At 42.7% G+C, this 20,907-nt stretch overlaps 1 long non-coding RNA gene across 1 annotated transcript in view; it reads left to right on the plus strand.

Moving 5' to 3' along the window:
* Window positions 1–11,491: 11,491 nt before the first annotated feature.
* The window catches only part of LOC310679776, a 97,335-nt gene continuing 87,919 nt past the window's right edge, over window positions 11,492–20,907 (plus strand). The window contains exon 1 of the long non-coding RNA XR_014512524.1: window positions 11,492–11,768. This is a non-coding gene — a long non-coding RNA (uncharacterized lncRNA). The remainder of the gene's footprint in view (window positions 11,769–20,907) is intronic.

The following is a 20,907-nucleotide window of genomic DNA, read 5'->3' on the forward strand; positions in this document are numbered from 1 at the left end:
AATTTAAAAAGGGGGAGGGAAAGGTGCCTCAAGGGAAAGTCTTGTAAGTTTTTCAGGTGCCACAAATTGAGTATGGCATTCAGTTTTTGTGGGCTACATTCTGCTACATCAAATGCATGAAGTGTTATCCTGAGTTACCTGGGTGTGTTTCTTCTTGAGATTGATGAGTTTCCATTCCACACAACTAACTCAGGACAACACTTCATGCATCTGATGAAGTGGATTTTAGTCCCCAAAGGCTTATGCCATAATAATTTTCTAAGTGTTTAAGGTGCCTCAAGACTCTTTGTTTTGCTGCGACAGACTAACACGGCTATACGTCTGGAAATCAGGGCTAGGATACCGTTTATATACTGTTGGAAACAAATGAATACCCACAGGATTTCTTCATTGTAAAGCAACTTCTTGGGCTCTTGACAATGAATAGTTTTTCCTCATAAATATCACAAAAGAGTGCATTTTAAATTTGACATAAAGGTACAAGCTCATGCATTGTCTTTGGCACTTCGAAAGTACCGTAATTGTACACAGAACCTTTTCAACTCCCATTCAGGACTGCAAGTGTTTGTTAAATGCAATCTAAATTACTGTGTTAAAGACAGAACAGCTGACCTAGAATTCCAGGTAGTAGATAAAAATATACTGCTCTAAGGGTCAAATTTGATACAAAGAATTAATTTTAAGAAAGAGACCCCAAAAGTCTCCTTGCAGATGATAGAGCTGTTCTACAAGGCTTAGGTTGCTTCCCAGAGAACAAGCATAAATCTGCAAGTCTCACTCACCTATAATGTATGTACCTCAGGTGAGTATAGGAACACTAGGAGATAGGCTTCAAAAGGAACCAAATTGTATAGAAAAAGAGAGTTTTTCTCCTGTGGACATGTGTGGACAAGGACACATAGTAATGGTACTTGTAGTCTGTGATATTAGTAGCAGATATTGGCAGATTCAGATGGATGACAAAGTCTGTGCACTCAAATTGTATAAGATTACTATTTAGTACCTCCTTGATCCAAAGGACATTTCAACATCTGGTGTCACATGCTAGATGGGTATCCTAGTGTGGGGAAAGACCAAGAAGGAACATAATAAGACGCTGAAGCTACTTGAGGGATATTTGAGAGAATGCTGCAAGGCTAACCAACATGGTATTGCTGTACTCCAGCTCCTATCCTCCCTGACCATTGGCTATACTGGCTGAGGCTAATGGGATTTGTAGTCCCGGATATGTGGAAGAAGCCTTGTTGGCCGTAATCTGAAGGAGAAGGAAAAATCTGACCCTAAACCTCCACTGCCTTGTTTTGAGAGAAGAAAAGACAAAGGAGCAAACCAAACAAAGATCCAGTGTGGAGGCCCTAAGACGGTTGGATGGCGCCTCGTATAACTCCTTCCAGCAACTCCTGCAGCCAAGCTGGTGCCAAACATGTTTCTCTGCTTTCCTTTGGACCATATCAGCGAGGCTGAGAGGGGGAGTCTTTTCATGTGAACAGCCCAGGACCTCCATACACACTGCCCAGCCTTGTTGCCTGGGGGAGGTTGCTTTGGTGATGCTAATGCAATGGTTTGACTTCAACCCCCAGAGGTGCACTCCATTGTCCCTTGAGACAGATGGGTGCCAACTATTTTCTGTTTTGTTGTATTTCTGTTTTGTTCTCTTCATTTGTCAAAAACTTTCATAATTCTGGGACCGTCCCTGGAAAATCAGGACACTTGGTGGGTACGATGTATTCATGGAGACCATAAGAAAGTGGAGGGTGTGGTGAGCCAGAATCGTCTAGGGCAGGGGTGGGGAACATTTGAGGCTCTTGAAGTTGCTGAGCTACAACTCCCATCATACTTGGCAATTGACCATTCTTGCTGGGAAAACAAACTCCATCACCTCATACAGGTGTATGATAGGCTGTTGTTCTGAACCATGATGGAAGCTGTAATCCCCACCAGGTTGGGGAAGCCTAATGGACATCATTGAAGAGTAAACGGCCTAGTGGAAATTTTCAGGCAGATTTTTAATGTATTTGGTAAAGTTTGCCTGCATTTGACAACAGGAAACCATATCCCAAGAAGCTATGTTTTCCCAAAGTCCAATTGGAAAAATCATGTTGGCAGGTACAAGGTGCTGAATTTCTTTTTAAACGCACACACAAAACCCACAGCTGTAGAAATGTCTCAGAGTAACGAGTGACTTCCCTCCAGGCAAGAATCAACAAAATTTCTCATTTTCATGCAAGTGATCCATAAAATGACAATATTAGCATGATGAAATATTTGCTTAAACGTATGGAAACAGTCTGTGTATCCGCTGAAGGGTAAGCATGTCAAAACAGGGTGCTGCACACAGTTTTACAAGTAACAGGCTTTCAAAAGACAGAAGCATGAATGCTTTTAAAATGTGCAGAGGCTTTTTCTAAACGCAGCACATGCAATCCTAACCGACCTTAGGGTCACTATAGTGGATTTCAATTAGAAGTGAGATATTATAAACAAAAGCAAGATAGCTCCAGATTCTGCTAGATTTGCCCCCTTTTGTTTTGCAGAATTCCGATACTTTGAATCAAGTGCCTCTGACCATGTGCAACATTCTTTCTACCCTAGGGTAGACACACCCTTTGCACTGGAAAAAATATAATATACACATATCTCCTTACCTATATAATATTTGTAAAACAATATACCCAGTTTATTCCTAATCCTGGCAAATGCTGACATTCAGACTGGATATTTAGAATGAGATCACACATTTTAAAAAAACAGCAGCAAGAAAATAAAAGAGAAATGACTGTTCTTTAGAGTGAGGTTTCTTTTATTACGATTTCTTTCTGCTTTAATTGAATGAAAGAGAGAGAAGAAAAATTAAAGACCACCAGCCATGACCAAAAAAGAAAGCGAACGCTTCTCAGACTTTGTAACTCTGCTCCCTCTGTGTTCTGGAGCCCAGATGTGGAAAGCCCATTAGATCAAGATACAGTGACAGGGAGGGAGGAGAAAGTCTGCTTGCTACTGACCCATCTATACTTCATTGTAACCATACCAGCGACTGCCCATGCAATAGGACCATCCCAAGGCTTGTAAGAAAGGGAAAATGTTTTATTATGTAAAGTTTGACCCAATGCAAGGTTCTGTTAGATAGTCAGGCCCAACGATACAAACAGCAGGCAGGAAGAGGACAATGCAAAGAGAGAACTCAGAGACTTCTTTCCATCAAGCAAGTTGCCCAGACAGACAGAGCTCAGCAAATGTGAGGATATTTTTCACATGGTGGCCTGGGATTGGCCATCTGGCATCATGTAATTACCTGGACATGGAAGATTCTGGGCCTGTATGTGTCCCCACAATTCCATCTTCTGCCTGGTGGCTCATGAAGCGGAAGACCAGTGCTTCCACTGGCTTGAGCCTCACAATGGCTGATAAGGTGGAGGCAAAGCTGGAGGAAGATTCAGCTCATCTGAAACACCTGTTGGAATTTTGAGAAGGCTAAGTTGAGCTGAACATTTTCACCCGAGAACCCTGGGCTTGAAATTAGAAAGGAGAGGAGAGAATGGGGCAAAAAGATTAGAGAGGTTCGTGGGCAGTTAGTCAGGTGCCATTCATTTTGATAGTGGCACTTTTTTCTTTCTTACCTTTTTTTTCACCGACCCCACCAGAGTTGCAGGTGGTGGGGCTTCTGTGGGTCATTGATAGACAGGCTCCATTACACACACACACACACACACACAGACAACGGATTCCCTAAACATAGCATCATTTCAAGGCAATTTTTTTTGGGAGGGGGGAAATGAGAGCTGCCAGTTTCCAACTTTTTAGGTGCTGGGAACCTACCTCCCTGTGATTCTGTAATTCTCTTGCTTTTCAACCCCTCAATATTTTTTGGAACTCATCTGTTCTGCCCTCCACTGCAAAATTCACTGAAAACAAAATTGATTCCATCCTCGACTGCTTCATCCATTCTTCTTGCCACCACCAGCTTCTTAATAAGGTATCACAGAATCAGTTGATTCACTGCCCACCCAAATGTTCATTTTATCAGAATTAATAATGGAAGCAATTTACACCCCCTACCAAAGCTAAAAAATCAGTGACATGCTTCCCATGCCCACCCCCTTACGTTCTCCCTCTTTCCCCTCCACCAAAGGCTCAGAGAGGCATATGGTGATTGGCTCAAATTGCTGTTCTAAGCTGCTCTCCTGGCAAAGTGAAGAGAAACAGTGGGAAGGCCAGCTTTGTTTTCCATATGGAAAGTACGTTGCTAGAGTGGCAGAGAGTGCAACCACACACACACACACACACAAACACACACATACAGCATGTAGGAAGAGAACAAGTTTTCCAGATCCAAAAGCTATAGTATGGTGGAAGAGGTGCAGGCTGAGAATTTGTGGCTTGGGCTTTGGAGCTGCAAGCTGAAGAATGGAGCAGCCCAAAGCAAACACTATGATTCTATGAAAGTAAAAATTCACCAACCTGATGCCCTCCTGGTGTTTGCGGTTTAATGTGGAACTACTGAATTTCTCCCATTCCTACATGTAAGTCGTCGTAACATGAAGTAGTATCAGAATCCTAGTCTTCAGTCTCTGCAATAAACAACCAAACAAACAAACAAAAACATAACATTGAGTTTGTAGTGTCATTTTACATAATCTTAAAACATTAATGGTCAATGTAGGCTCTCAACATATATATTTGTGAAATTGGTGGGAGAGATTTGCTATTAAATTTTAAATAGCAAACTTTATTTAATCTTTTTTTTAAAGAATCCCAGTCTTCTAGGAAAAAGCAACAGCAGCCTTTCCTCCCAAATGCCTAAAAACCATGAATGTGCATGTGTGAATGCATTATATTTATTGATTCGAAATGTATCCCACCTTTTGATCCCAGTCTTCAAAGTGACTTCACAATGACAAATACATTATATAACAAATCCTTTACTTAAGAAATTAAAACTATGGCGGAAATGGATCCACGTGGAAAGATTGTTAGGCGGGTGGGGTAGAGAGTGAAAGAGAAGAGGGGAACACACATGGGAAAACTGTGAACATGAGGAAGGGAAGCAACAAAATGGCCGACCATGAAGTGTTCCATGAGTTGGAAGCAGATGGCTGCCTTTGTTTGTCTCCTGCTTCTCTTACACAGGCTGGCCAGTCTTGCATGGCTTCTGCAGATGACCCCCCCCCCCCCCCAGGATCTTCACTTGCTTTCCTCCATCCCATCCTCCTTCTCCTGGTACTCCTGCTGAAGGCACAGAAATGTGGAATGCCATTATTCAGCCCTGTTGCTGGAAGACTAAAATAGCCAAAGGAAATAAGTCCCGCAATAAATGCTGCCGTTGTGTCCGAGCTGGTGATACCCGCCCAATGTTACTTTATCCAGGACATAACACCTACCATGGTGTCACACACGGACTAGCAATATTACTGTTAATCAATCAGAAATCACATTATACATCTACTGTTAATAAAGGCATACTTCCAGCTAAGTCCTCGAGACAAGCAGGCATTCTGAGAGAGGAAATGGATGAAAAGTTTGCTATGAATTACAGCAGTCATTAATCTGGCTTCCCCTTTATTGCCCCTCGAATTCATCAGTCGTGTAGCTTTCATTCAGAAATGGGCCTGTAGGAGGAGGATTTTTATGTTTGCTACCTTCTCTTTAAAAATTATATTTGTTGAGGTTGATTAAAGAAACTGGACAAGAAGTACAGGATTAAGGGCTTATAAGGAGTGAGAACTGGGTAGTACCAGGTTGACAGTTTTTAATGTTTTCTTTACATATTTTGAATAAGAACATAACTTCTCCATGTAAAGCAATAAAGAATATACCGATATATATATATATATATATATATATATATATATATATATATATATCTCAGACCAACTATCCATGCAAAGGCATAGTAAACTAAGCAATTAGCTGCAGAGGCATTAGGTCACAAGCTAAGAACATAAAAGCTCTGCAACGTGCCTCTTGTGCAATTATACCTGGAAAACTATGCCCAGCTGAAGTGATGACAAGAGCACAGAGGATAAAGTCTATAAATACTTTCAGAGGTAAACATCAAGGAGGGAGGGAAACTGTCAAAACCAGTACAATCAGTCTTAGCAAGTCATGATAGGGAGGGTTTTTCTTTTCTTTTTAAGAGCATGTTTTAAGCGAATATCACTAAAAAAAAGTAACAAGCACGGTTCATATATGCCTGAGGCAGTGAGTGGCTATTGGAAAACCTTGCCTCCATGGGCTGGACCCATATCAGCCTTGGCAACATGAAAATTCCTGCCTCACAAATAACCCTGATCACATCGTTACATTTCATGCCACCATTGCCTTGGGTCACTGGTAATGAATGTTAATATGGGATTGGTGGAATCCATTATTATTATTATTATTATTATTATTATTATTATTATTATTATTACAGTGGCGCCCCGCAAGACGAATGCCTCGCAAGACGGAAAACCCACTAGACGAAAGGGTTTTCCATTTTGGAGGTGCTTCGCAAAACGAATTTCCTATGGGCTTGCTTTGCAAGACGAAAATGTCTTGCGAGTTCCTGCGATTTTTTTTTGCTCCCCACCCCCTTTTTCTAAGGCATTAAGCTGCTAATAGCCTTTTAGCAGCTAATCCGCTAATCCCTTAAGCCTTTAATAGCTGCTAATAGCCACTAAATCGCTAATAGCGCTAATCCGCTAATAGGGTTGCTTCGCAAGACGAAAAAACCGCTAGACGAAGAGACTCGCGGAACAGATTCTTTTCGTCTTGCGAGGCACCACTGTATTATTATGCCAACCTTTATCAGAAGATCCCATTTAAAACACATTACAGAACACCAATGATAAAAACATAATAAAAAGCATAATAAAAAGTATACTGGCAGACAGCCTAATAATAAAACAGTCATCATAATAACAATCTTCTCCCTGACACTTTCACAGGTCATAAATTATTTAATAGCCATAGACCTGGGTAAAGAGGAATGTTTTTGCCTGGTGCCTAAACACATGTAATGACGGTGCCAGGCAAGCCCCTCTGGGGAGAGCATTCTACAATTGGGGAGCCACCACAGAAAAGGCCCATCTAATCTCTTCGGGATAGGGGGACATCAAGAAGGTCCTCAGATGACATGTGCAGAGTTCGGGTCAGTTTGTATGGGGAGAGGCGTGTTGAGGTTCTGAGCCATTTAAGGTTTTATAGGTCAACACCAGCACTTTGAATCCAAATTTACATCCACCCACCCTCCACCTCTCTGACTGTCAGAACTCTCCCTGGGCAATATCCCTCACTGGCTTGCTCCACACCTTCCTTGAGGTTTTTTACTCAGCTGGAATGTTTCCTAGAATTCTGATGACTCCTTTTGCTTGTCTAGGAGGAGCATAGAGACAGAAGGTGTGTGTGTATGTGTAAAAACTAGCCTCCAATAATATTATCTACTGCATTGTACAGAACCACATAGTCACTTCCTATTGTTTACAACTGGACCCTTAGAGCGAATAATAACAACAATAAAAATAAATTTTATTTATATCCCGCCCTCCCCAGCCGAAGCCGGGCTCAGAGCGGCTAACAAAAGTAAAATGACAAAACATTATAAAATCATTTCATTTTAAAATTAATTCCAATCAACTTCCAATATTCAAGTTTGCTATTTATCAGTAGTCCACAGAGTTTCAAATGTAAAACAACAACACATGTTTTATTCCATACAATGAATGGAAAACAAACCGAAAACTGCAAGAAAACCCATTAACTGTACATTTTTCAAGGTTAAGAATGTAAAGATCAGAACAAAATTCAAACAACCAGTACCCTTTAAGATGTCAATAAGTACTAAGAAAAATATATCGGGTCTGATGGCACAAGATTACGCCTTGACGAGCATGTCCTCTCCGATCAGCTGATTGTATAAATAAACCATTCACTTTTTTGCATGCCTTATTTTGCTTTTCTGTGTTGCTATTTTTTAAAAATATTATTATTATGGCTAGGAGTCTGAAAAGCTAAAAGTGACCTATACCTCTAAGGGCATCTGGGAGGCCCCAAATACACAATGTAAGCACATATAATGTTTCTAGCTGCTCATGTGCAGGTGGTATAGTATCTGCACATTGGACAACAACACACATTTCTGAGGAATTTTATCATTCTATGGTTCTTAATAATAATATAAATAATATATGGTGATTCAGAGTGTTTAGATTGCTTCATTACATTATCCCAGTAAACCTTCCAGCAACCTTGTAAAAGTAGGTCAGAGTTATTAACCCCATGCTGCAGATGTGTGTATTTGTGTGCAAGGGAAACAACAGCCTAAGGCCACCTAATGCATGTTACTGGTTGGGTTTTTATTTATTATTGCAAAATTATTAAAGGGAAAAGGGGGGAACCCAAAAGTATGGAAAACAAACACACAACAACAACAGAACAAAACAAAAACAAAACAAAGCCACCAGTTCACAATCACAATACAAGAAACATCCTTCTTAATTTAGAGATACAGATATGCCTTCCAAAAGTCCACGTAGCTATGCAAATGAAGTTGATGTTTATAGAAAGTATGCTCAGATGTGGCAAGGGCAATGATGCCTTCAGACCATTGCATAATAGATGGTGAGAATTTATCCTCCCAGGCTTCAAGTTTCTAATAAAAATCCATTTTTGTTGCCCTGTCCCCATACTACAGGTGTGCCATTTAAAAGTACGCGACTGTCCATGAATATAGGAATTTGTCAAGACAAGATTAATACAGACAACAACTTCAGACCAAAGAGCAGATTATCATAAGGACAAGCGTCAAGGAGGCATTTCACCTCCAGCATATATCTGAGTTAAACACCTTATTGTAGAGAATCATGGAATAGACTTGGAAGGGACTCCAAGAGTCATCTAGTTCAACCCCCAGCAATGCAGGAATCTTTTGCCCAATGTGGGGCTCAAACCCATGATCTTGAAATCAAGTGTCTCATGTTCTACCAACTGAGCTGTCTCAGCTGTCACCTCCACAGAAGACATTGTTGAGTCCAACATACCCAAAATATCATATATCTTTTTTTGCTGAATCAATCTCAGATTTAAATCTAAATGAATATCATGTGTGGATCCTAAAGCATTTCTCCATGGTTTAAGTTACTTAGCTTGTACATTCTAACTCCCAATTTCAGCTGTTGGCGAGAGCTGAACCAAGGACTTCCCTGCTGTCCAGTTACTGCGCCTACAGAATAGTAGCTCTCCGCCTGGGTCTGGCTTCAATTCAGGACGTTTCCCTTTCCCTGAGGAAATCAGTCTACTGACTGTATTGGGGGCATTAAGTGGGTGCTTTGGCAGATGGAGAAGGACAGCTGCTCAGTGCTAGAGCCCTTGCTTTGCATGTAGAAGGTTCCAGATCCAACCCCCAGGTAGGACTGGGAGAGTTGCCTGTCAGTGTAGACAATACTGAGTTGGATGAACTAATGGCCTGACTTGGTGTAAGACAGATTTTTGTGGCCGTCCTATTCTGCTTTCCCAGCCCCCACAGCTGCTCCTTTTACACTTGCTAGTCTTTCCACCCCAACCTCTCACCTCATAAACAAAGTGCCTCACTTTAGAAACACCTCCAGCAGCAGATACCTTCTCTCTCTCTCTCTTTTCAATGCTTCCAGTTATTGGCATTTATGGCGAGAGTTAATCTGAGGCGGCCACACTTGACTATGTGCTATTTCAAGTTACGGTCAATGCCAGCATAAGAAATTGAGACAGGCAGATTTTGAACTGGAGCTGAATACCGTTTGCAGCCCCAATTAGCATCTTAATAAATGCTTCGTTATTGCAATCATGCCATTATTATGTTTTACAAACCTCTTGTGGATTGAATTTGTGTTTGTCCAACCATGAGACTTTTGTGCTACACAGAATAATGGTGAGGTTGAATTTTACATAGGTAGTCAGATGACACATACTCTTTCGTCTGTGACCCAGTAAAAGGGGCTAATGTTTTTAGCCAGTAGCTAATACAAAACCATAATTAATGTGATGGATTTATGTCTCCTGGATGTCACGTTAATGTAAAACCAAGGCTGTTTCTCTGACATAATGAAAACTCAATGATAAAGGGAGCCCCAGAAATGAATCCCTTTTGAGTTCTGCGAACACCTTTGAAAAGAATGTGTGTAAATATGAGAGAAAACAGTTTCAAATGAATGACAAAATTAATCAGTGCTACCTTTTGGTGTATTGAAAAATGTGAAGCACATGTCAAAACCAGTATCAATTCGTGGTTAATTATCCAAGTGTAAAGGAATATTGGAAAAAAATATTTCATGGTTGATAAATACATAGGCAGTTCAGCGAGCCTCTTCTTGTTTCTTGTCAGCCAATACAAAACGTATAAGGAATTCTTTCAGGGTAAGGAAATAATAGTTTCTATGATTGCAGTGGTGGCCAGAAACGGATGTGCTACAAAGAGACAGGCGACAAAGTGAAATTCCAGGCAGATATGGGCGAAAATGTGGACGATAACAGGTCATGTGTGAGGAAAGAGGGAAGACAAAAGACTGAGTTGGTTAAAAAGGTCGAGCCCACGTTTGTCAGATTTCCTAAAAGAAAGTGGAGCCCAAAGTTGGACGTACTTTCCATTCATTGGGGGGGGGGGGGGACGTTTGAGAGATTCGTAGTTGCACTACGATACGGTTTTGTGTTTTTTTTGAAAGGGAGTGAGAAAATATGAACAGTGCGGAAGCGCATTCCTTTTGTTCAACAGGCTATGAAACGCGCAGACGCTCTTCTGAGGGAGAAATTCCTCAGCGTGAAGCGAAGCCCTTGTTCATGGTGTGTCGACCAAAACCCCCAAATCCTTAAGTGAACCCTGAACGGAAGCCTCTTTCTTTCTTTCTTTCTTTCTTTCTTTCTTTCTTTCTTTCTTTCCACCCTCTTTCTTTCTTCTTCAAACACTTCCCTCAGACCCCAAACGAAGCCCCGTGTGGAAAGCGCGCGCTACGGACGCGCCTGGACGGGGCTCGCTTTCCTCACCACACAATATACACACACGCGTGGTGTATGTGTGTGTGTGTGTGTCCCCGTGTGCGTGTAGGGGCGGTGGCCTGCCGCCTCCCAGTCCCCACCCACCCTCCCGCCTCAGCCGGAGAATGACTTCACGCTCGCCGCCTCGCGCCTCTACTAATCCAGTCCCTTTCGGAAACCCTACAGTCATTCTTCCACACGGACTGTGGTGGCGGCGGCGGCGGCGAGGAGGAGGAGGAGGACCCAGACAGACAAGACAGACGAGCTCTCCCTCGGCGCGCGCACTCCCAACTCTCGCCGAGCGACGCGTCGGAGAAAGGCGAAGGGGTGCCCAAGTTATGCTTTCGCCGCCAATGGGGGAGCGCGTCGCGCCTCACGTGACGATGCTTAGACCCCCCCTCCCCTCCACTCCCCACCCCACCCCGCCTGCCCGCCCGCCCACCTCCAACAATCACCATCACCCTGTCTCTTCACACGGGCGCTATTTAGTTCTTCAATTCAGGTCGGCCAGCTCGCGCCGGCGGTGGGATGTCTCTGCGCGCGCCAAAGGGGAGCGCCCCGTTCGAGGCGGCGGCGGCGGCGGCGGCAGCTGCTGGACAAGGGAGACTTTCCCACCACCGCCCTCCTTTCCGTTTCTTCTTCTTCTTCTTCGGCCCGGCCCGACACAGCCCCTGCCCCGGCCCCCCACGCATCCAACCCCTGGGAATTCTGCATCTTTGGTATGCTTCTCACGCCGCGTGCAGCTCGCCGACGACGCCGGAGGGACTTCGCCTCAGCGGGAAACGGTGAGTCCCGTCCCTCGTCGCCCGCCCCCCCCCCATCCCCTTCTTTCTTCTCTGAGCGGCGGGTTCGGTCCCGGGCATGTGTCAAAAAACGCTTCCCCTCACTCGGCGGACCCGCCGTTGGCGCGCAGGTGGGGGCATTCCTGAGGAGAAGACTTTGCGGGGGTGGGGGGAAGAGAGGTTCGCCTGCCGATATTCCGAGAAGCCCTCAACTTCTTTATATATATATATATATAAAATGTGCAGAGTTATTCCCTCAGGGCAAAAGTCTGCGAAGCCACGCCGCTGCTTATCACAGACAGTGTCCTGCTTTGTTCGTGAGGGAAAACGAGGAGGGGGAAGGTGGGGTGGCTGGCTGGCTGGCTGGGGGGGGGGGGGACGGCGGCGACGAGGAAAGAGGGTCTGAGGGGGGGGGGACGGACGACGAGGACGCTCGGCTCCTTATTGATTTTCCGCGTCTTCCTTTCTCGGGGGGTCTTGAGTGAGGTGCGGCGCTCCGGGTGGGGCGGCGGGGAAGCGAGGGACAAACTTTGCCAAGTCAGCTGGCGAGGGGAGGACGCGCCACACTTTGCAGGCATCTGACAGTTATGATAATGAGGCCGCCCGGAGACACTTCGGGGACAAAATGCCTCGCAGGTTCTTCTGGACAAGGTTCTGTGGGGCAAGAGACCCCCCCCCACTCCACTCTCCCCCCCTCTTTCGAGTAGGATGTCTTTCTTTCTTTCTTTCCTGACATATAAATAAATAAATCTCTTTCCAGCGATTTATTTATTTCTTTGCCTGCCTAGGATAATTTAATTGCACCTAGGGCAGAGAGGTTGCTTCCCCCCCACCCCCCCCAAAAGAAACCCCAACACACATAGACACGCATTGGAATTCTCTCGCCTTTGATTTTGAATTTGCTTGAATTCCCAACGGGCTTGGGAGAAGAAGAAGGAAGAAGAAGAAGAAGAAGAAGAAGAAGAGAAGAAAAAGGAAAGCGGTGTGGGACTCTCTTCATAGCACAAGATCAGAGGGAAGAGAAAACAAGGCGATCAGAAGACATTCATAATAAGGAGTCTTTCCCTGGTGCTTTTTACACACACACACACACACCACGAGAGATTCAAGTTGCTTTTGCTGCGTGAGATTTACGAGTTCTCAAGCAGGAGCAACAGACAAAGAATAAGGGGGTGTAGTTTCTACTCCTTATTCTTCTTCTTCTTCTCCTTCTTTGCCCCCTTTTTCTCCCCTCCTCCCGAGAAGGGGGAAAAATGAATTCAAGAGTCTCGGAGTATAGCAAGGCACTTTGATTTACAGCTTATGCTCGCATAAAGAATTCTCACCAGGCACTAAAGAGTAGAAAAATGCGACCCTTTATGAGAAAGTTGCATTCTGAAACTAGCTTCACAGGGGAGCGGTTTGGGACGGAGGGGAGGGGAGGAGGGGAGGGCGAACAGGACAATAGAAATCTGATTCAGACCCAGCTAAGCAGGGTCTGTAAGAAAGTGCAGAGCAAAACCTAACACAGAGAGAGACATGCAAACTGTTTCTTGCTTCACCCACAGCGAAACAAAACAACGCCCCTTGAAATATGAATTTCAATTAAAATGAGAAAATGGTTTAGTGAGACTCCAGACGTTCCTAAATACATCTGGAAATAAATATTCGCGGGCAGAGCCTACGCTTGCTGTGGTTTGTTGGGAAAGGAACCCAAGGAATGCATTTTCTAAAAGGAGGACTCGGCGTGAAAATATCTCATAACCTTTTTTAAACACACACACACAAAGCAACACTCTTTATTTTTTCCTCTTCTTTGTCTGCCGTACTGTTATCTACACCTCCCCCAACCACCGCCCACTGTGAGCTGAGACACCTGAAGGCCAGACATAATGATCAACAGAGCGCTTTACTCCAGCCTGTCTGGATTCCAGCCAGGTCCCCCCCCCCCTTCCCCATTCTCCAATCAAGGAGCCTGCACGCAATGCACGCCAGGCTTATTCTTCAACTGCATGCAGAAGAAGGGTGGGAGTCTTGCTCCTCACACCGTGGCAAGACCCAGGCAAACAATATCCCCTTTCTCTAGCCAGGCGAGGACCCGTTTTGACATGTATTTTCTCTCTGTCCCTCGCAATGCATTTGCAAGCACCACTATCTGGTCCTCTTTGCAGTTTTGTCAAGCTCACAGTTTACTTTAGTATTCATGTGCTGTGCATTTCATATACTATGACAGTTCCCACAGGTATTATTTTTAGAAAGTGTGGAGTGTATAGAAAGGCATTGCACAAAGTGTCTTGCATGGTGCTTCTCCCCCCCCCCCCTTAAAAAAAAAGATTACTGTGTTTAGACGAACATACATAAACATTCCAAGGTAATTCAATAACCCATTTGTAAGAAGCATCAAGTCATTTACTTTGCTGTTATCCCCCTTGTTAGGCAGCTATTACATTGTTTTGAGAAACAACACTTTCATAAAGTTGGACTTTGGGGTGAAACACTGAGGTGTTTATGCCTTCAGAGCTGCACTTAAAATTTCGATGTGGCCTGTGAATTGGTTAAAAGGAGATGAGTAACTCTGCAATTCTACATTTGTTTACTTGGAAGTAAGTCTGATGATGTGCAGTTCAATGGCTTACTCCCAGGTAAGTATGTACAGGACTGTTGCCTTAAAGACAAGAAATATTTAGAGTCGAGTCACTAGGAAATTTTGCCTGAAACCAAATTCAAAGCGGTTTTGGATGATCTTGAACAGGTGATGCATAGGTATGAGTTTTGCAGGAAGTTAACAAAATGTTGATAAAGATTAGGAAAATATTTCCTGCGGCTTTTGCACAGTAAGTGTTTGTTATAAATGCATTATAATGTGCGGGTTGATTCTTTTATGGGACAGCTTAGCGCAGAGTACTGGTTGGTGTAGAACTGCTTTTGCCAGCCTAAAATGTGCCAGGTTATGGAAACCTGGTGCAAAAGCAATGAAACTGGCTTTGAATAGGGATGTGTTGTGACCTTGTTGCCTCTTCACCTGACAAATTTCACTAATGATGTTTGAGAACAACAGCAACTTTTGCCTGAAATTTGGCCAGTTAAAGAGAACTTTGATGTCGTTTTAAAATAATATTAGTGAAATCTCTTAGGTGAAAGGGTGGGAAGGTCACGCAAGCTAGTTTCACATACCAACCAGTATTCTGTGCCCAGCCGTGCAATATAGAAATGGATATGGCCTTTATAGCAAACACTGTTATTGAGAGTGAAACCTATGCAGTGAGGGAGGAATGCAAATAAAGTGCTGTTGTTTATTTTTTATTTTTTTTAAAGATACATCTGTAATTTTGTGAAGTGCTTTAGGTTTACACTTTCAGGTTTACTCCAATGAGTAAATTGATTTTCTATTCATTTGTTTTTGTTTTCAGTGGTGCATTCACCTAGTAACTTTCTTTCTAAAAGTTCCCCTGACCCACTGAAGGCATTTTTATGAGAGAAAGTATGTGTGTTGGGCAGGGGGCGGGAGTAATGGCATTCTCTAAATAATTTCAATGGAAACATTGTCTGCGCACATATGGCAAAGTAACTTGAGTAACATGTTAACTGATATAGTGTAACAAAACATTTCCTTAAAATTTCTATTTAAAGAGGAGACCTATAATGTTGTCCATCTGCATTGTAATGCAGACTATTGCATGTGTATGAAAATACCATCCATACGACAAAACGACATTTAAAACTCCTTACTTAGTTCTGATAGGGTAGTGGAATTCCAGCAGTCTAAGTTCTCAGTATGTAACAGCCCTATACTATAAATGTATACCTAGAGTTCAAATGGACTTACTTCCTTGTAAGTGTGTATTGAAGTACTTAAAATTAAGTCCCATTAAGCCCAATAGGGTTTTTTCCAGTGTGAGCGGGTAAGGAATTGAAAGGTTGTTCATGAAAACACATTCATTCTAGCGTTCTTAATGTGCTCTATTTTCATTATCACTGTCATTTATTCAGTTTACTTACCTCTTAAAGCAGTTTTTTTAATTACTTCAAATAACTAGAGAGGTTACAGCATCTCCAAAAATGCATTTATCCCTGATTTCTACCTATTTAATGCACCAACAGATGTTAATATACCTCTTATATTCAATACTTACTTAAAAAGATTTCATAATCCTAGTGTGTTACTTCACATCTTACCTGTAAATCACCAGAACTTCACCACAATGGGCAATAACAGCCTTCAATGGCGGTAAGTGATCTTGTGATTTATTCAAAAAAATGTACAGTACTGGTCTCCTTCAAAGTGTGAAGAGAAAGGTTGAAAACTGACTGTTCACTGTTTTGACATCCTCAGTGGAAATTATATGGGTACCCATACAGTTTCTTCATTGGGGTGAAAACAGCTGGATTTGAGTTGATTTCAGTGGAGTAATGGTGGAAAGGGAGAGGGCTCAAAAATCCACTTGTGTTTCAAATCACAGCCTTTGTGGCTTTGTAAAACAAAAGAAATATGTAAAAAGGGAAGAAAAAAGAAGAAGAATCACAGTCAGAAACATACACAATGTACAGCTTCATCCCCACTTCTGAGTCAATATACATTCATTAGTACAAAAAGTTTTAAACTTAAACCTTTTAGTTACAGGACTGCTGCTCTTGCCTTTGTAAATGGGAACCTGCAACTGAATTAAGTTTATCCAGGATCAAACACCCTTGCTGTACAGTTCGCCCACTTTTAAGTGGGATTCATTACGATACTGATACTTTCCTTGGTATAATCTTCTGAACGGTAGCTACATCTAATAAATAGTTTGTTGCACGGTTGTGTAAGTTCATTCTGAAGGAGCATCAAAAATCAAGATATTCTCTCTTACTATTATTCATTTTGTGTTTGTGTGTGGCAGTCATCATTCTCCACGCACACACACACATCATGCCCTGGAATGGCGCTTGGTCTAGGGCATTGTGGAGGATGCAAAAATGGTGGCCGGGTTGCCTACACAGTTTCTGCACCTGTGTTGCAACAAGATGGCAGCAGCAACAACAAAAAGAACCTTAGGGAGAAAAGAAGGAAGCCGTGCTATCGTCAGTGCAAATGGTCTCCCCAAGAAAGGGGAAGAATTGTAACTCAGTGGTGGAGCGTATGATTTGCATGTAGAAAATCCCAGCTTCAATCTTCGGCAGGTCCTGATAAGGTTGGGAATTCCCCCATCTGAAACCCTCGCAAGTTGTTGCCAGTCAGACAATAAGGAACTCGATGGACCAATGGTCTGATTTGGTAGAAAGCACCTTCCTATATTCCTATGTGTTAACTGTTGAATAGTTTCTCCTCTCCCATAAGCAATTTGGTGAAAACACCCACCCACCACCAATTTCTCTGTTCACAGACAGAGTGGATAATTTTGAGAGTTCGTTTGTTATTACTACTAGCCCAGAATGGTTCTTTAAATTTATGGTGTGACATTGTGGCGCCCGATTCAGAAATCTGGTTCTTCTGTATTTCCAGAATAGCTGTGAAAATGTATATTCACAGTCTGCTGAAGAATCCAGTGTTGTACACTTGTGCCCTTTCTCTCTAGGTGCACACACATGTTCACACACTTACACATACATACCTGTAGTTGAGTTTCCCTCTGCTGATCAGCCTCTCCTATTCCTTGGCTAGAAGAACCCATTCAGACATTATGCAGCATGCTCCTTTCTTCTATGGACGAAACCAGTGTTCATAGAAACAGGACCACATATTCTAAGATTTGCCTTTGCACAGGAACATGCAGTAGACCTATACTGGGAATAGCAAATTCAGCGTGACTCAATACCATGCACCCAGCACTGCTTTAAATACATGTCCTGATTTATATATTCAAGGCATTGACTGCTGTAATTACTGCATGAAGTTTGCATCAGTCCTTACCCACATCTTCTCAAATTACGTGTTGGGTATTCTCACATGGTGCTAATTAGGCAACCATTGCTGGAGCAGGTCCTCCTACTTCCACTACCGGAATGTCTTCTTCTCCATCTTCGCTTCCAGACTGTAGCGGACAGGGTACATCATTTAGGTGACTGCATGCAAAGGATAGATGCCAGAAGTGCCAAAATGAGAACCCAAGGACAGGAGCCGTTCTGAGCCTTCCAAAAAGGACAGGGTTGCATGTGCAGGAAACAAAGGTCGTTGCTGCATGCCTGCTTCAACCCCCCACTGCTTCCAGCGTTGCCACCAACATCTGTAAATCGATGCAAGAAATACACTCAGCACCGCACCCTTTCCCTATAACCGTCACCTCTGAATGAACCTAGCAATAACACCTTTTTTAACAGATCGGCTTTTGTAACAAGCTGGAGTAGAAATCATGGTTATTGGAAATAATTAGAATTTGAACAATGCTTCCACTTGGTGTTCTGCCTGGTGGTAGGAGCTGGTAAGGGGGATGCAGATCATTAAAGAAGCACTTCTTATTGCAGTGCTTCAGTGTTACAGCTGCTGTTTCAGTGGGACTGTTGCTGATGTGCCTGTAGCGAGCTTGCTCCCTGTGTCTCGACTAATGGTAATGGGGGTTGTTCCCCCCCCCCTCAAAACCTATGGTCTGTGGCCAGCCACCTGCAGATCTGTAGGTTTTGGAACCATTCACATTTGTGGTGTGTGTATGCCAAAGTGTGGTGGAGGAGATAATTTGGCAAGCCTTTAGGATATGGTCTGATCTCAGCACCCCAAATTTTGGTGGAAAAAATGCTACGAAACTTTGATTCATAAACATGCTGCCCAGTGTCGTGTGATGCTCAGTTGTGTGTAGTTAACTTGTAGCTATGAAATTTACAGACAGAATATTGTGTGGCTGGGATAAGTTGATGGGGTGTGGGGTAGGGAAGGTGCTTACTAACCCTATACCCTCTGTATTTTTTTCCTTGTGTAAATCACTTTAATGGTAACGTCACCAAGGAGAAAAGGGTTAAACAGCTCCTCCTTAGCTAGTCTTCCCCTGTAGCTTGCAGCCTGTCTGGCTGCATTTGGTAAAAGAAAAGGAACAGTAGTAATTGGGGATAAATTTCAAAACGTTTACAAAATGCCTGCACACAAATGGCTTGTGCACATTTCCAAAATAATTTGCACATTAAGTATACACTTAGACTTAGACAATACACATTGTTCTGTTTAATTTCCGTCCACTTTTGTACATCACTACTCTTGTATTTCCAGCATGTTTTTTTTTTAACTTCTTCCACATACAAATAATCCCCGCCCCAATTAGCGAACTGCCAGATTTATTGTGCCCATGCAGTCAAAAAAGGGAAGTGGCAGCAGAGGAGGCACAGAATTCCAAATATTTTAAATAGCTGGACTGTGGATCAGGAGGTAACCTGGTTTCGTTCATCGAAAAATAAATCGACACATGGACAGCACATAAGTGCAAAGGTAGAAATCTACGTTATGCATTTTGTAAAGCATCCGGTAATGCAGAAGAGGAGGCCAGACCGCGGCAAGGGAAAAGAAATGGGTCGACACATCTGTCAGGAACCCAGAAATGTTTGTACCTCATTTAATGGGGTATAAACTTTCCCATGTCAGAAATGAAAGTTTAGCATAGCATGAGTTGTGGCTTCCCAGGGTGCCTACTTAAGGTCAAATGTGTTATGGTCTACACCCAGATTTCATGCTGTTTCCAGTGCAGTAGCCCTTTCCATGTAGGAAAGACTTAGTACGTGAAGCCATCCTTACAGCCTTGAGGAAAAAATTATATCAGAGACATTCTTAGAACGTTAAAAGGGCTGCTTGGATTGCCCCAACCTTTATCAAGCTTGTTGCTGGCAACTGAGCCTACAAATCTTGCTAAGCAAGGGACATGAGTAAGCGAACATATGCATCTATAGAAAGGAAACGAGCTGCGCAGAGCATTTTTGGAGATAAAAATATGTTAAGGGAACCTAAATGTAAACACACTCCTCTTTGATTCCTTGGCAAACTCTTGCACAGAAAGAGAGGCGGGGGGGGGGGCGGGTAGAGAGAGAGTGTCTGAGTTTCAACGACTTTTCTGTACGGTAGAACTGAACCAGATGGCCACGTGCTCTTTTCTTATTTAGATGAGAGTTTTCCTTTCAATAACATCTTTCTTCCTGACCTGCTTAAAAATTCCAGAGAATGAAATCAGCACAGGATTTTCAATTCTAATTGACCATGTGCAGAGGAAGGGCCAGTGGAGAAATCAGTAGAGCCATTGTGAGACATACTACATCAATCTCGCCTTTGTCTTGCATCCTTGCTAGCCAGAGCTGAAATAATTAGGAATATTTGATGTATATGGGTTGGACTAGAATTGCTATGTTAACTGTTTTTATGTGTCTGTGTGTGGAGGATGTAGGTGGAGTCCTTTTTCTAGAATGAGGTGGTGCCCAAGAAGGCATGGTGTCTGCATTGCGTTCATTCACATTCGGTGCATTTAAAACAAAACGTGCTTGAAAATTCACAAAACTTTAACATATTTGCTTTCCCTCAAAAGGTGTGTTTCTAAATGCATTTCCTTCTAAATCACAAATTACGAAATGTACTTTCTTTGAAAACCCACACTTCAAAAACATTTCGATAGCTTTATTTTGCACCAACACCTGTGTTAGAACATTTGGAAAGTGTGAAAAGCCTTGGGTAACTCGGGTTCTGGGAGGTTGTGAATCAGTTGGTATCAGAATTCACAACAATCGGGTTCTTCAAGCATCCTTAGTGTCATCTTGCACACAGGCAAACACTGCTTATTCTCACTGGATATGAGAGAGAGGAAAAAAAAGAAACCCACAGGCATTATAAGGGAGGGAGGGAGCAAATTATAGCATGCTTGATTCCTTGTCATTGTTAACTGTAGGGTGAGTGTGGCTGGAGAAAAGTGGCTGTGATATGTAATTTATAACTGCATACACTGAAATGTATGCAGTACTTTCTTGCTGTGCTGTGCAATAATCTACAGGCATGTTCTAGATGGGACAAATAACTAGAAAGATGCAAATCGTAATACTTTAAAATAGTTTTCACCACAATACTGCCATCTAAAAATTGAGTAAAAGAGCTGGAATTATTAAAATGGCAGTATCATTACCAATGTTTAAAAATAACCATGAACTAACACTGCAAGTACAATCCAGTGGAAGTTATGCCCCAATTATCTGAATGGGAGATATTTGGCTGTATTCTGAACATACC

Source organism: Podarcis tiliguerta (genome assembly GCF_965153285.1).
Source record: "Podarcis tiliguerta genome assembly, chromosome: 6".
NCBI classification, from domain to species: domain Eukaryota; kingdom Metazoa; phylum Chordata; class Lepidosauria; order Squamata; family Lacertidae; genus Podarcis; species Podarcis tiliguerta.